We start from the raw sequence: 13,205 nt of genomic DNA on the forward strand, positions 1-13,205 counted from the left end.
AACAACTGCGAGCGAGCGAAACGAGTGAGCAAAAGCGTTGTCATATCGCTATACTGCATATATTTGTATATTCATTTAGATCTTTGTAATGATTACTTTTACTGTTGAATTGACTTGAGTTGAAATGAAAATAAACCAAACTGAACCTGGAGCATTAACCTTTTTAATATACAAAAACCTCATTTTGTGATATATTTTGATCTAACATTAAGAAATTATTATCAGATGTCACCCTTTTCCTTTCCATTTATTTTCCTTTTTTTCTTTTTACCTTTTTTGGTTCATGTTGGTACAATTTTTTTATGAGGGGGGTCCATGGCCCCGAGCCCCCCCCCCCCCCCATCATCTGTATACCAGTGTACATTCCCCCATTCTTTTTGCATTCTGTCTATCATACCTTGCAGGTTGCATCCACCGGGTATCCGGCCATAGCTGCATCTGTGACATGAGAAAGAATAGGAATAATCCGAAGTTCTACAGGGTCTGTGGCGGGCAAAATCTAAATCAGATATAATCATCATTTGTAATTTTCTATATATATCTACAACGGGACGATGCCTTGAAGCCTACCCAGGAGATGCTGCACTGAGAGCCTGGGTGTCATGGAAACAAAGTGATGAGGTTTCTTCTCATCAAATATTTCTAACAACTGAAATTCAATTTTAAGGAATGTCTGTTCAAAACTTTTTGTTTGTAATCATTAAAATGTATCTGTCGATCGCCAGTCATGAAAGAAGAAAACATTAAAGTTCAATTTCATGGAAAAGGTGACCATTTGTGTTGTATTTTGTCAAACGATTTGTGTTAAGCTGAATAAAGGGTTCGCCAGACAGAGAGGAACTGGTCTGGAATGAATGCACCCTAAATATATTGCTCAGGTTCGTATTTTGTTTCGACATTGGCCGGTATTTTGGACTCTTGGTTTGACTTAAAAAGAATTGGGTATGATTCTGGTTAACAAAATTCTGCAAAAAAAAAAAACATTCTGATTTTGAAGCTAATTAAGAATTATTCAATATTTATCTTTAAAATTGTTTGGTGATATATTCACAAAAAATATTTAAATGAAGCTCCAGGTGATATTTGAAATTGCACAGAGAGCCCCCCCCCCCCCCCCCCCCCCACACACACCCTCGCCAAAAATAGAAGATGGAAAAGATAGGGAAGGAGGGAGGAAAGGAGACGGGAATAGAGAAAGGGGGAGGAAGAGGACGAAGAAGAAGAGAGAGAGAGAGAGTGAGTGGGAAAAAGTAAAGAAACCGATGAACATGATGAACGTGAAGATTAAAAAATATAACATTAAAGAAGGTTTTCAAGTATACTCCCTCCACTTGATATTCCATGGGTCAAACCAATACCATAGACAAAGAAAATTTTGTTACGCGCTTATAATTATGAATGGGTCTTTATTTAAAATCTAATTACGACATCGCGTTCATCAATCCTGACACGCCCTGATTGCATTATGAACAAAGTATCGAATGTCATGGGCAAGATGCTATACTTTATCCAGCAAAAATATAATTTCGAATTCAGCCTCCATTACCAATGTCCCGTGGCGGCATCGGGGTAATTTCATCGGGGGGGGGGGGGTAAAAGGTAACGCCATTCTTTTACTCTAGGGCAATTCCATAAAATATGTACGTCCGACCAAGGAGTTACCAGTGCTGGTAAGTCCTTGGTCCGACCCCATATTTTTGAGACCTTCATGAAATTTTCTGTCTCTGATTTCTGGTTCTTATAACAGTCTCTGATTTTGTCAAGTGACCATGACTTAGTCGGTTTATGAAGTGAAGTGAAAATTGAGAAATATGGGGGTCGAACGTACAAAATTGTTGAATATTTTATGAAATGGCCCGCTATTGAATTTCATTAAGATAATTTTTTTCTTCTCCTTTTTCAGCCTTCATCCTGTTATCACCGATTACTCTTAAATTTATCAGCTTGAAAACAATAAGGGCGGCAGACCATGCCCCTTTGGAACCCCCCTCTGAATCATATTAGCCCCGTGCGGCGAACTAGTATTTTTAATACATTGCTCTTATGTCTTTGGAAATAGCTCTGCATGACAATATTTTGATAGTGCCGTCCTGGGGTACTATCTTTTTTTTTTATAGTGGCCGCGTTACAATATTTCTTCTTATCATTTTAAGATGGGGTTGGGTCAAGAGTGGGAGCGTAAAAATCTCAATGAGGTGGTAATTTTCACGGATTTTTACACGTCGGTTAATTAAAAGAAAAGGGGGAGATAAATCCCCCACTGCCCCCATCCAACACAGCCCCTGAAAACGCGGAATTATGTTTTCGTTCGGTATAAAATGAGAGTTTCTTATTCATTCACAAAAATTGCATCATCTTATTTATGATTTAGCCTCTCCATGTATTAGCAATCAAGCATGTAATAACTCTGATATTAGATTTCTTGACAAGGATAGCATGACGAGCTCGCCCATGGGGAAAACCTTCGTACCGGGATGGGAGTGAGAGGGAAAGAGAGAGAGAGAAAAGGAAGAAAGTAATAAGAGTAGACAGAAGGGTATAAAGAATAAATGAGAAATTGAAGGGGAGAAAGAGGTAGAGAAGGATAGAGAGATATAAAGAGAGAAAGAGGGAGAGAGTGAATATGGGTCCTTGAGTGGAAACATAGATAAGAGAAAAGGAGAGAGGATGTGGGGGTGTGTGCGTATGTGTGTGCCGTGGCCGAGTTGTCTAAGGTGCCCTACAGCGTGAAAGTCCGGGGTAATTCGACTCCCGGCACGGCCCTTGACCAAAGCATTTCAGTATACATTTTCATATACATCTTACATCAAATGAATGAAAATGCTCTATACATTATTGAAACCAACGTGTACACACACACACACATATATATATATATATATATATATATATATATATATATATATATATAATGTGTGTGGGTGAGAGAGAGAGAGAGGGGGGAGAGATGAAGAGAGAAGGGCAGACAGATAGAAGAACAGACAGAGGCGAGGAGGGGGAGGGGGCAGATATTTTGCAAAATGGAACATTTTGTAGGGTAATCGGTTTTGATGTTCATAATTGTTTCGGACGCGCTAGATTGGCTTTGACGTTATAATGGAAGGAGCCCCGTCAGTAGGGATAAGTTTAGAAACCATCCGAGAATAGCTCCCAGTCACACATCATTACGTGTACATGGATGGCCCTTTGTTTGAAACGCAGTTGTAAGATGCTAAAAATAAGGTGCTGACGGATGATGACTATATAAAACGGTTTGAAGATGGTGTAATGTTTTCAGTTGTTAACGATCTTAAGCGGCAGCGCCTACCAGAAAGGATTCTTTATTTTCAAACTATAAGTCACAGGAACTTTAACTAAACGAAAGGTAAGGACACTATATATTTAACCATCTATTTTTCACATGATGGAATGATTTTTGGAAAGATTTTGCTAATTACGTCATAATTACAGTCACATCAACGAACCGACTCTAAATCGACCGATGTTACGTCATTCTAATTAACATGAAAGCTCAAGGTCCCATAACACTAAGGTTAGCAACTAATCGCATTTGATTTGTAGGATTGATTTAACATTGTAGTCAATGCAATCAATCGTATATATATAAAAAAAATGTTCGACGATGTTGCTTGTTGAATTAAGCTTTGTGTTATAATGACCCTGGTCTGTTCCGCGTGTGGCTGTAAGATAATAGAAATGAGTTCATTGCTGGGACGAGTGATCTAAAAGTAGAAAGGATTATGTTTATATTCGTTTTACACTATTATTTATCGAGATTCTTAAAAAATGGCTAAGTAACGTTGGTAACAAAGGATGCACTTGAATGGATTAGCTATATGTTCATTGGAATCATACCAAACTATGATACATCATTATTAATATTATTAATATTAGTATTATTAGTATTATTATTATTATCAGTAGGAGTAGTAGTAGTAGTAGTAGTCGATCGCTATCATCATCATCATCATCACCATCACCACCACCACAATCATCATTATTAATATTATTATTAGTAGTATTATTAGTATTATTATTATTATTATCAGTAGGAGTAGTAGTAGTGGTAGTAGTAGTAGTAGTAGTAGTAGTAGTAGTAGTAGTAGTAGTAGTGGTAGTAGTAGTAGCAGCAGTAGTAGAGATAGAAGTAGTAGGATGAGCAAGGGTAGTAGTAGTAGCAGGAGTAGTTGCAATTGTAGTTGTAGAAGTAGTAGTAGTAGTAGTAGTAGTAATAGAAGTAGTAGTAGTAGTAATAGTAGTAGTAGTGGTAGTAGTAGTAGTGGTAGTAGTAATAGTAGTGGTAGTAGTAGTAGCAGCAGTAGTAGAGATAGAAGTAGTAGGATGAGCAAGGGTAGTAGTAGTATAGCAGGAGTAGTTGCAATTGTAGTTGTAGAAGTAGTAGTAGTAGTAGAAGTAGTAGTAGTAATAGAAGTATAGTAGTAGTAGTAATAGTAGTAGTAGTAGTAGTAGTAGTAGTAGTAGTGGTAGTAGTAGTAGTGGTGGTGGTAGTAGTGGTAGTAGTGGTGGTAGTAGTAGTAGTAGTAGTAGTAGTAGTAGTAGCAGCAGCAGCAGTAGCAGCAACAGCACTGTGATAGATGAAACGTAATGATGGTATTGTTATTTTAAGAGACTGAGTAATTTATACGATCTTGCAGTACTGACTTAGAATATACTCACCGTAAAATGGAGCAAATTCGGTCTAGGGATGGCTGAAATATTGGATAAATAATGTTGATGTGCTTCCCCCCTCCCCCTGAAAAAAAACACATTGCGTTTTTACTGTCATCGTCATTGTCTTTCTTGTTTCATTTTGTTTTTATACTGTTTACAGGAAAATGTCAATTAACACCTTCATCCTGGCCCTTTTTCTGACCGTCGTCATTCTCGGTGCGTCGTCGACGTCAGCGATCACCGACCCCGAGAGGGACGCTGACTGGGGCTGGTATAATCGCGGAATGGGAGTGAGGTTCATTGACGATCTCGCAAAGCGGGGCAACGGACTAGGCAGTGGACGATACGTTAGTAAGTGTGGATGTCGATATGGGTCATCACGGTGGAAGGGGGGGGGGGAAGGCTAGACACGGTTGGTAGGAGAGACTGTGTAAGCAATCTATTTTTCAGTCTCGGGTGGTTGGTCGAAACAGGACGCCATCTACGATTATAATTTGGAAGGCATAGATTTCTAAGCCTAATTCAGTTTATTCATTGGCTAAATAAGAAAAAAAAATGTCGACACTACACTACAATATGTTATCTTGGGTAGAATAACACCAAGCCATATTACTGGATCAATCTTGGTATAAGCATCATTCCGTAAAGGTATAATATTCTTCTTACACATTGTTGCTTAGATTTACCATGCGCAATTATTCGAACTGCTCAATTGTAAAACAAATATATATATATATATATATATATATATTATATAAATATATAATTTCATTCTAAAAATAAAGCAGAGATAAAGTGTAACTGTGTCATTTTAACATCTTTTGGAGGTTTGAGTGTATACCTACAAGAACTGGAAAGAAATTTTGATACGCATGAGAGGTGAATTGAACATTGGGAATTCATAGGGACACAGTTATATCACAGTCATTTTAACGAAAAAAGACTCCATGCTGACAAAAGGTATTAATTATTATGATTATGATGATGGTGATGGTGATGACGATGGTGATGATGATGATGATGATGATAATAATGATAATAATAATAATAATAATAATAACAATAATAAGAATAATAATAGTGATGTCTAACTGAGCACAAACACCGTCCACATGGTCCAGACACGCTCATAGCGCTAGCACAGCAACAGTTCCTTTGGGTATACATATATAAATTTATATACAACAAAAAATATGATATGTAAATTAAGTCAACAAAGAGATCGTAAATTACTACAAGTACAGTATTGCATCACCCACTGGAATTCCCAGCTACATCCTGGTGGGGCCCGGTGCCCTCCTGCTTGCTGCTCCGTTCATCGACAATTTAAGGAGCATTATACAATTTTTCGGTTTGAAGTTTATTCTGCTGGTGTATCTTTACATACATGTAAATTAGCCTGACCAAAATCAAAACTATGAAGCTTTTTTATTTCTTACACTTAGTCTTCTTTTTTCTTGTTATTCTTGTCTTTTTTTAAGGATGTATCAAGAAGGGCACTGATCAACGTTGTTTTTGTGATATGGTGAGGAGTCCGAGAGATCCGGGATATTACGTTGCCTGCTCTAAATTCTCTCTAGATCCAGAGGAAGAGTGATTCTCCATTTTACCGCAGTAATAAATCTCTAATAAAACCATAGAAACATTGTTTGGATTGTTACGAAGTGGTCCGAGATGGACATGAACGTTGATGGCGCTTTTCATCAAAATTCTCCCACGGAAAAAAAAAGAAGTTGCGACACGCCTTGGGACGAATTGACGGTCGATTGGATGATGATGTTTGGACGAGCAAGAATGCGTTGTATTGTGGTTTGTTTTATATTTGTTTGTCTGTTTCGTTTTTTGTTATTTCTTGTATGGTATTTGTCTTGTGCCCAAGCGTTATTTCAGAAAAAAAAAGCTCGAGGTTTCGTTTGATAACGCTGATAATACTTGAGTTTGCGGCTTGTTATAAATTGTTGTTGAGTGCGCTTTACAAGATCCCACTTTCCATGGTAAAACAATCACTCCACAACTCATATTCATTGGAATTACTTATTTGGTACATTTTTTCTAACTATTTATGAAATGTTCTAGTTCCTCTAAGTGAGTAAAAATGACGAATATGTATTTTGGTTGACGGTCGATTGAATGATGTTTAGACGAGCAAGCATGCGTTGTTTTGTGGTTTGTTTTATAATTTTGTGTTTGCCTGCTTCATGTTTGAAATTTTTTTGTATGGTATTTGTCTTGTGACCAAGCGTTATTTCTGAGAAAAAAAAACTGATAATACTTGAATTTGCGATTTATTTACATTGTTCGTTTTTTGTGGTCTAACAATAACACCATAACTAAAATTTACTCGAAATATTAGTTAGGCCATTTTCTGATTCCGCTAAGTAAGTGGAAAATGGGCAGGTGACTAAAATTACTATTTCATTAATAGACATGATAGAGGAAAAGAAAACTGATATACATGCAAAGGTCCATGATTCCAAAAAAAGGTCAAACAAGACAGGTGTGATGTTGAATGATTTTGATGATAGTAAATGTTGATTCTCAAACCATTATTTGTTACATTCAGTTTGCAACGTTGCAAATATGACCACTCAGCGTTAAGCCAACAAATTATCGTAGAGCAATGTTTCTTTATATATTAAATCACATTTTTCATTTCGACTTCAAGGAGCAAAGTGGTTATACAATAGAATGTAGTCAATTTTTTTTTGGGCTATTTAACTCGTTTGGCGTAGATATGAAAGACTTATTTTAATCATCGCTTATTAATTACTGTGTTAACAAAGATTATTTACATCGTACTTGCTATTCATTGTTTGTGTTTCAATGATCAAACTCATTTAGTTATAATTATTATTTGTCATCAATTACTTAACGAAACTGTTAAAGTGTGTTTTTTATTTCGTTTTTTTTCAAATACTATCATATCATTTTTGTCTTTCATACTTACATGTTTATTGATTTATTTTGTTCTATTTAATATTGTTGCGAGATAATTGTTATTGTTTGTTTTTCACGTGATGCTATTGATAAGTTTTAGTTTAAAAATTATACATTCATTATTTTTATTTGATATTTGCGAATATTTTAATGGAAATGTTCAAGCTTATCAGTTTATTGGCCTGTGCATCTGTTAATCATTTCTCATGTTTGTGAACTTTTATTGATTTTGATTTATTTTATTTACTGCTTTATTTTGTGTATTCTATTTATATATTTATAGATATCCTTAATAGAATTCCTGCTCATTCTACACTAATGGTTTTAATCATTGAGATTTAATAAATTCTAGAAATTTTAAACATTAGTTCAAACAGAATCAATCGAATAACGGTTTTGTGGAAAATACGAACTTTTAACTCTGCACTTAATAAGAGAAATTCTTTGCTTTTCAAATATTTGTTAATCCATCAACATTATTGGGATTCATGTAGGGTAGGGGGTCGCGAGGGGGGGCAGGGGAGAGTAGCAGCCCCGTATGATCTTTGTAGTCGTCAAAAAAGGAAAAGGGTAAAATCGGGAAGAAAATATACAAGACAGAAGAGTGTCAAAAAGAGGTGTCCCTCCTGTCATTAAAAAAATATAAAAAAATTCTGACTGGCTTCCCCTATCGATAAACCATGATGCCGTTACTGGATCCATGTTAAGGTTTCATGTACTCGTCCTTTATGTGTAAGCTTCGCATTTCATCGTTAGATTATTACTAGTATGAATTGTATTTCAATATTAGGCTCGTTCTTCTTAACATATTATATAATTATTTAATACAATACATAATTGTAATGGAATTAAGTGTATAAATTATTTTTGTAACTTTGATAACGATTTCATGAATTTTTTGTTTGTTTGGTGGTATTTCCCGAGGATTTGAGGTGTACGTCTAATGTTATGTTGTTTTTAATATTAAACATGATGTTCCAAATCGATGTGTGTTACTAATGATTTTGTCCCCTATTTATCGCACTGTGCCTTGAAATATGTAAAAAAAAAACATAACATAATGTAAGGTTATGAGATTGCGTTTGAAAAGATGTGTGGTCTGACGGTATGCGCGAGTGTATGAATGTACTGCGCCTATTTGTGGATGTGCATTGTATGTCCTTCATGTATTTTTTAATAAAGACTGAATGAGATACTTCATATTTATTAAATGATAAGTAACCCTTAAGGGGATTTTCGTGAATAATGTCAGTATCATTAAATTTTATCCTACTAGAAATTACGACGATCATTTAAAAGAACGATTAATGCATGTATATTAATAGGCCTTATAACGTAACATTATAATAAAAAGGTTATATACTGTATATGGGTACCGGTAGGAAGTAATTCCTTAAAAAGCTGTGTGCGCTATGAACGCCTAGCTTAGCCGGGTAATATAGGAGCGCCTTGAGCACCTAACAAGGTGGATATGTGCGCAATATAAATACCCTATATTACCCTATATTATTTGTTATGATGGTAATGATAGTTAGGATTTATTATAATGATGATAATAATATTGATGTATTAATGGTCGTGCATTGCGATTATTATGATATTGTTGGTGATGATGATGATGATCATCATCACGATGATTACGATGACGATAATGATGATGAAGATGTGATAAATAATAATGACGATTTGATAATGATGATGATGATAATGACAGTGGAAATGACAATGATGATGGCATTGGTCAATTCCAATGAAGCTTGAAGTACGCGTACAAAGGAGAAACGGAGAGGGATATTTATATTGATAAAGACAGGAAGAGAAAATGAGTCATAACACATACATATATATATATATATATATATATATATATATATATATATATATATATATATATATATATATATATGTGTGTGTGTGTGTGTATGTGTGTGTGTGTGTGTGTGTGTGTATGTGTGAGGGTGTGTGTGTGTATAAGCCTATATGCAAATTTTATTTCGTTTTCATGTCATTTATTTAAGCACTAGGCCCACCTCAGCCAGAAGACTGTTCTTCAGCAGGGCCGTGCAGATAAAAATATACAAATCGAAATAATATACATGATATATGTCAAACATAAAAAAGCATCTATCATGATGATAAATAAACATATTAAACTAAAAAAGTAGGTAATGTTAACCAAATAATATATAAATGACATAAAACAAAAAAACAAGATGGATACTATATTCACAAATAATGTTTATAGAAACTTAAAGACTACAAACTGAAAATGACATGGTGGACAAAAATAAATAATAAGAAATAATAGAGGTATGAATAACAAATGTAATATGTAACAAATGGAACACCTCTGGCAGTCTCGCCTGCATTACGCAATTCAATATAGCAGCAGTGACTTTGAACAATTATTCACAAAAAACACACTATTCACCTTGATAATGTGAACAAAGACTCGCGCAAAATGATCAGTGATACTCACCCTTATGACCACATTTCATGAACTACATCCATAAGCTTTCAAAGTTATTATGGCAATTGAAATAATACCCCAACATGGCCAATGCCCATTGACCTTAGATGACCTTTGACTTTGGTGATGTGACCTGGAACTCGCGCAGGATGTCATTGATACTTAATTACTCTTATGCCTAAGTTTCAAGAACTACATATTCTTTCAAAGTTATGATGGCAATCCAACTAATACCCCTAACATGGCCAAACTTTGTTGACCCTCAATGACATTTGGCCTTGGTCATGCATGTCATATGACCTGAAACTAGCACAGGACATTAAGAATACACGATTATCATTAGGCCTAAAAGTTTCGTGAACTAGATCTGTATACTTTTTAAGTTATGACATTTCAAAAACTTAACCTTGGTTAAGATTTCGCTCTGCTCTCATGGTTATGCAGGCGAAAAAATAAAACAAATGGCTCGTGATTTGAAAAGTATGATTAAGATTCCGTTTGAAATTCTAGATAAACTTAACTCGCGTTAAGTGGTGCTGTGGTATGGCGTTCCAGTAGTTTGCTCTGATATAGCTAAAACTCCTCTTCTTGAAAAATTGTACTAATTTCGGCAGTAAAAAAAATTGATTGAGTTTCCCACGTTGTAATTTAAGTGCTTTAGTTTAAATAAGTTTAGCAAGTTTATATATGTCGTTCATTGTAGATACACCATCATTATAAGACACCTAGATAGATCCTTGTGATTTGATTGGTTGTTTGACATCGTTCATTCAGCCCATTTTGCAATGACGTCATCAACCGTGCAATTTTGGATCCATTCATCGTGCAATTTTGGATCAATACCATTTTTCCATTGCACTCGTGCACCGAGACTGCAGCTGCAGACATCAGCAGTAGTGCGCATGTTGTCATGAGGTAACAATCAACAGACCGAACTCGCACTGCATGATCATGTTTTGCATCGAAATTCATAAATTTCATATGAAAAAAAAAATCAATTTTTAGGTGTCATATAACCAAATAATGAATGTTTGTTCATTCGTGCAATGGACATAATACTTCATTCGGTGAAAGGTGAAATAATGATCCATTCAACGAGGCGTAGCCGAGTTGAATGGATCATTATTTAATATTTTACCGAATGAAGTATTTTGTCCATTGCACTCATAAACATTCATTATTTGTATATTATATGACACCTAGATAGATCCTTGTGATTTGATTGGTTATCTGATTTCGTTCATTCAGCCCATTTTGCAATGACGTCATCAACCGTGCAATTTTTGATCCATTCATCGTGCAATTTTGGATCCATACGATTTTGTCCATTGCACTCGCGCACCGAGACTGCAGCTTCAGACACCAGCAGTAGTGCGCATGTTGTCATGACGTAACAATCAACAGACCGAACTCGCACTGCATGAGTATGTTTTGCATCGAAATTCATAAATTTCATATGAAAAAAAAAAACAATTTTTAGGTGTCATATAAACCAAATAATGAATGTTTGTTCATTCGTGCAATGGACAGAATACTTCATTCGGTGAAAGATGAAATAGTGATCCATTCAACGAGGCTACGCCTCGTTGAATGGATCCTTTCATCTTTTCTGTCCATTCTGTATTCTGTCCATTGCACTCATAAACATTCATTATTTGTATACTAAAGCACAAGTGCGTATGTAGGCCAAAGCACAAGTTTAAGTTAATGCTTCTAGATAACCACTTTTTTGTGGGAAAGGGTTTTGTGTTGGAAATTACGATCTTCCCTCTGTAGTGTCTGTCCGCATCTCCGTTTCGCTCCGATGACAGAGAACAACGCATTTTCTACCATCCATCCGCATCCATCTTAAAGTCACGAGGCATCTCCTTTCAGGTGGCTGAACCCGATTTTGCTTTTAATTGACCACCTACAGTCATTGGAAATACTGCAAATTTTGAAGTAATATCAAAGTCATGCCTCTCTGCCTTTCCAAGTATTGAAGGAGAAATACCATTCGCTTTCGTTTCGTATAATACCAACCCCCTTTGTGGGGACGGATTTTAATTGACCCCGGCCGCCTTCGTTATTCGTTAGAAACCTGATACTGTTGCGATGGGGGAAGTCTTGGACATCTAATACTTGTGAACCAAAACGGTGGATATATTCTAATCGTAACTGATAACTGTCATGAAAGAAAATATCGTCATTTCCGCATCATTTGATGTTTTTAAGCGTTTCATCTTGCTCGTTAATCCAAATTCTAATGTGTCAAGCGATTTCCAAATTATGGTCGCTGTTATTAAAGGATTAATACTTCACGTCAAAATTAGTAAATGACCAAACATGCCAAATGCCCTTCGCGGTCTTTTTTTTTCTTTCTTTTTTTTCTTTTGTCGGAAAGAAATAGCAATTCCTTAACTTTTTACTTGTTTAATTTTTGTATTCTATATTACATAACATTCAACAATAAATTCGTTCCTCGGTTATTTCGATGACGATGGCGTACTTATTTAGACATTTTAAGGGACAGAAGTTTTTGACAGATTTTGAAATCATACTCAGAAAATTGTTATCATTTGTTTTCTTTTTTCCTTCTTTTTTTCATTCCTTTTTTTTTCGGAGACAGGTGTCTCCAAGACCCCCATCTCTATGCCCATGGTGAGTAAAGGTTATTAAACAGAAATAAAAGGTTTTCATAATAGGAATGTTATAATGTAACAAATTTAAACAGTACAAATAAAATGTCAGTGCTTGAATGTGATAATTAAGATAAATGTGGCAAAGAGAAAATAAATGCATTATAGTGTGGACAAATTAAAATCACTTTACTGGTGTATACATTACAAAGTGACTACTCTCGTCAATACATGACGTGAAATAATATTTAAAAGCCAAGGACATTTTTTAAAGGAAAAATTAAGTTTTGGAAATTTGAAATGAAAATAAGATACTTTGAATGATTTTACACATTTGTCTGTACACCGTTTAAAGCAAATAGAAATTATTTTACGAAAAAATGTATTGCGTTGTCCTTTAAGAAATAAAAAGATCCACTAAAAAGGTATGCTTATCGAGTCTGAATCCCTAAAATAAATTTATCATTGTAAGCAAAACTTTAATCCAGCCTTTTTTGTTCTCTCTCGTT

General features: G+C 35.2%; 1 long non-coding RNA gene across 1 annotated transcript; it reads left to right on the forward strand.

Moving 5' to 3' along the window:
• The first annotated feature begins 3,093 nt into the window (after window positions 1–3,093).
• LOC129266674 (uncharacterized) lies at window positions 3,094–8,587 on the forward strand. Its single transcript, XR_010294309.1, has 3 exons — window positions 3,094–3,364; window positions 4,832–5,022; window positions 6,153–8,587. It is a non-coding gene; the product is annotated as an uncharacterized LOC129266674 (long non-coding RNA).
• Window positions 8,588–13,205: the final 4,618 nt, after the last annotated feature.

This window comes from Lytechinus pictus, chromosome 8 (assembly GCF_037042905.1).
Source record: "Lytechinus pictus isolate F3 Inbred chromosome 8, Lp3.0, whole genome shotgun sequence".
NCBI classification, from domain to species: Eukaryota; Metazoa; Echinodermata; class Echinoidea; order Temnopleuroida; family Toxopneustidae; genus Lytechinus; species Lytechinus pictus.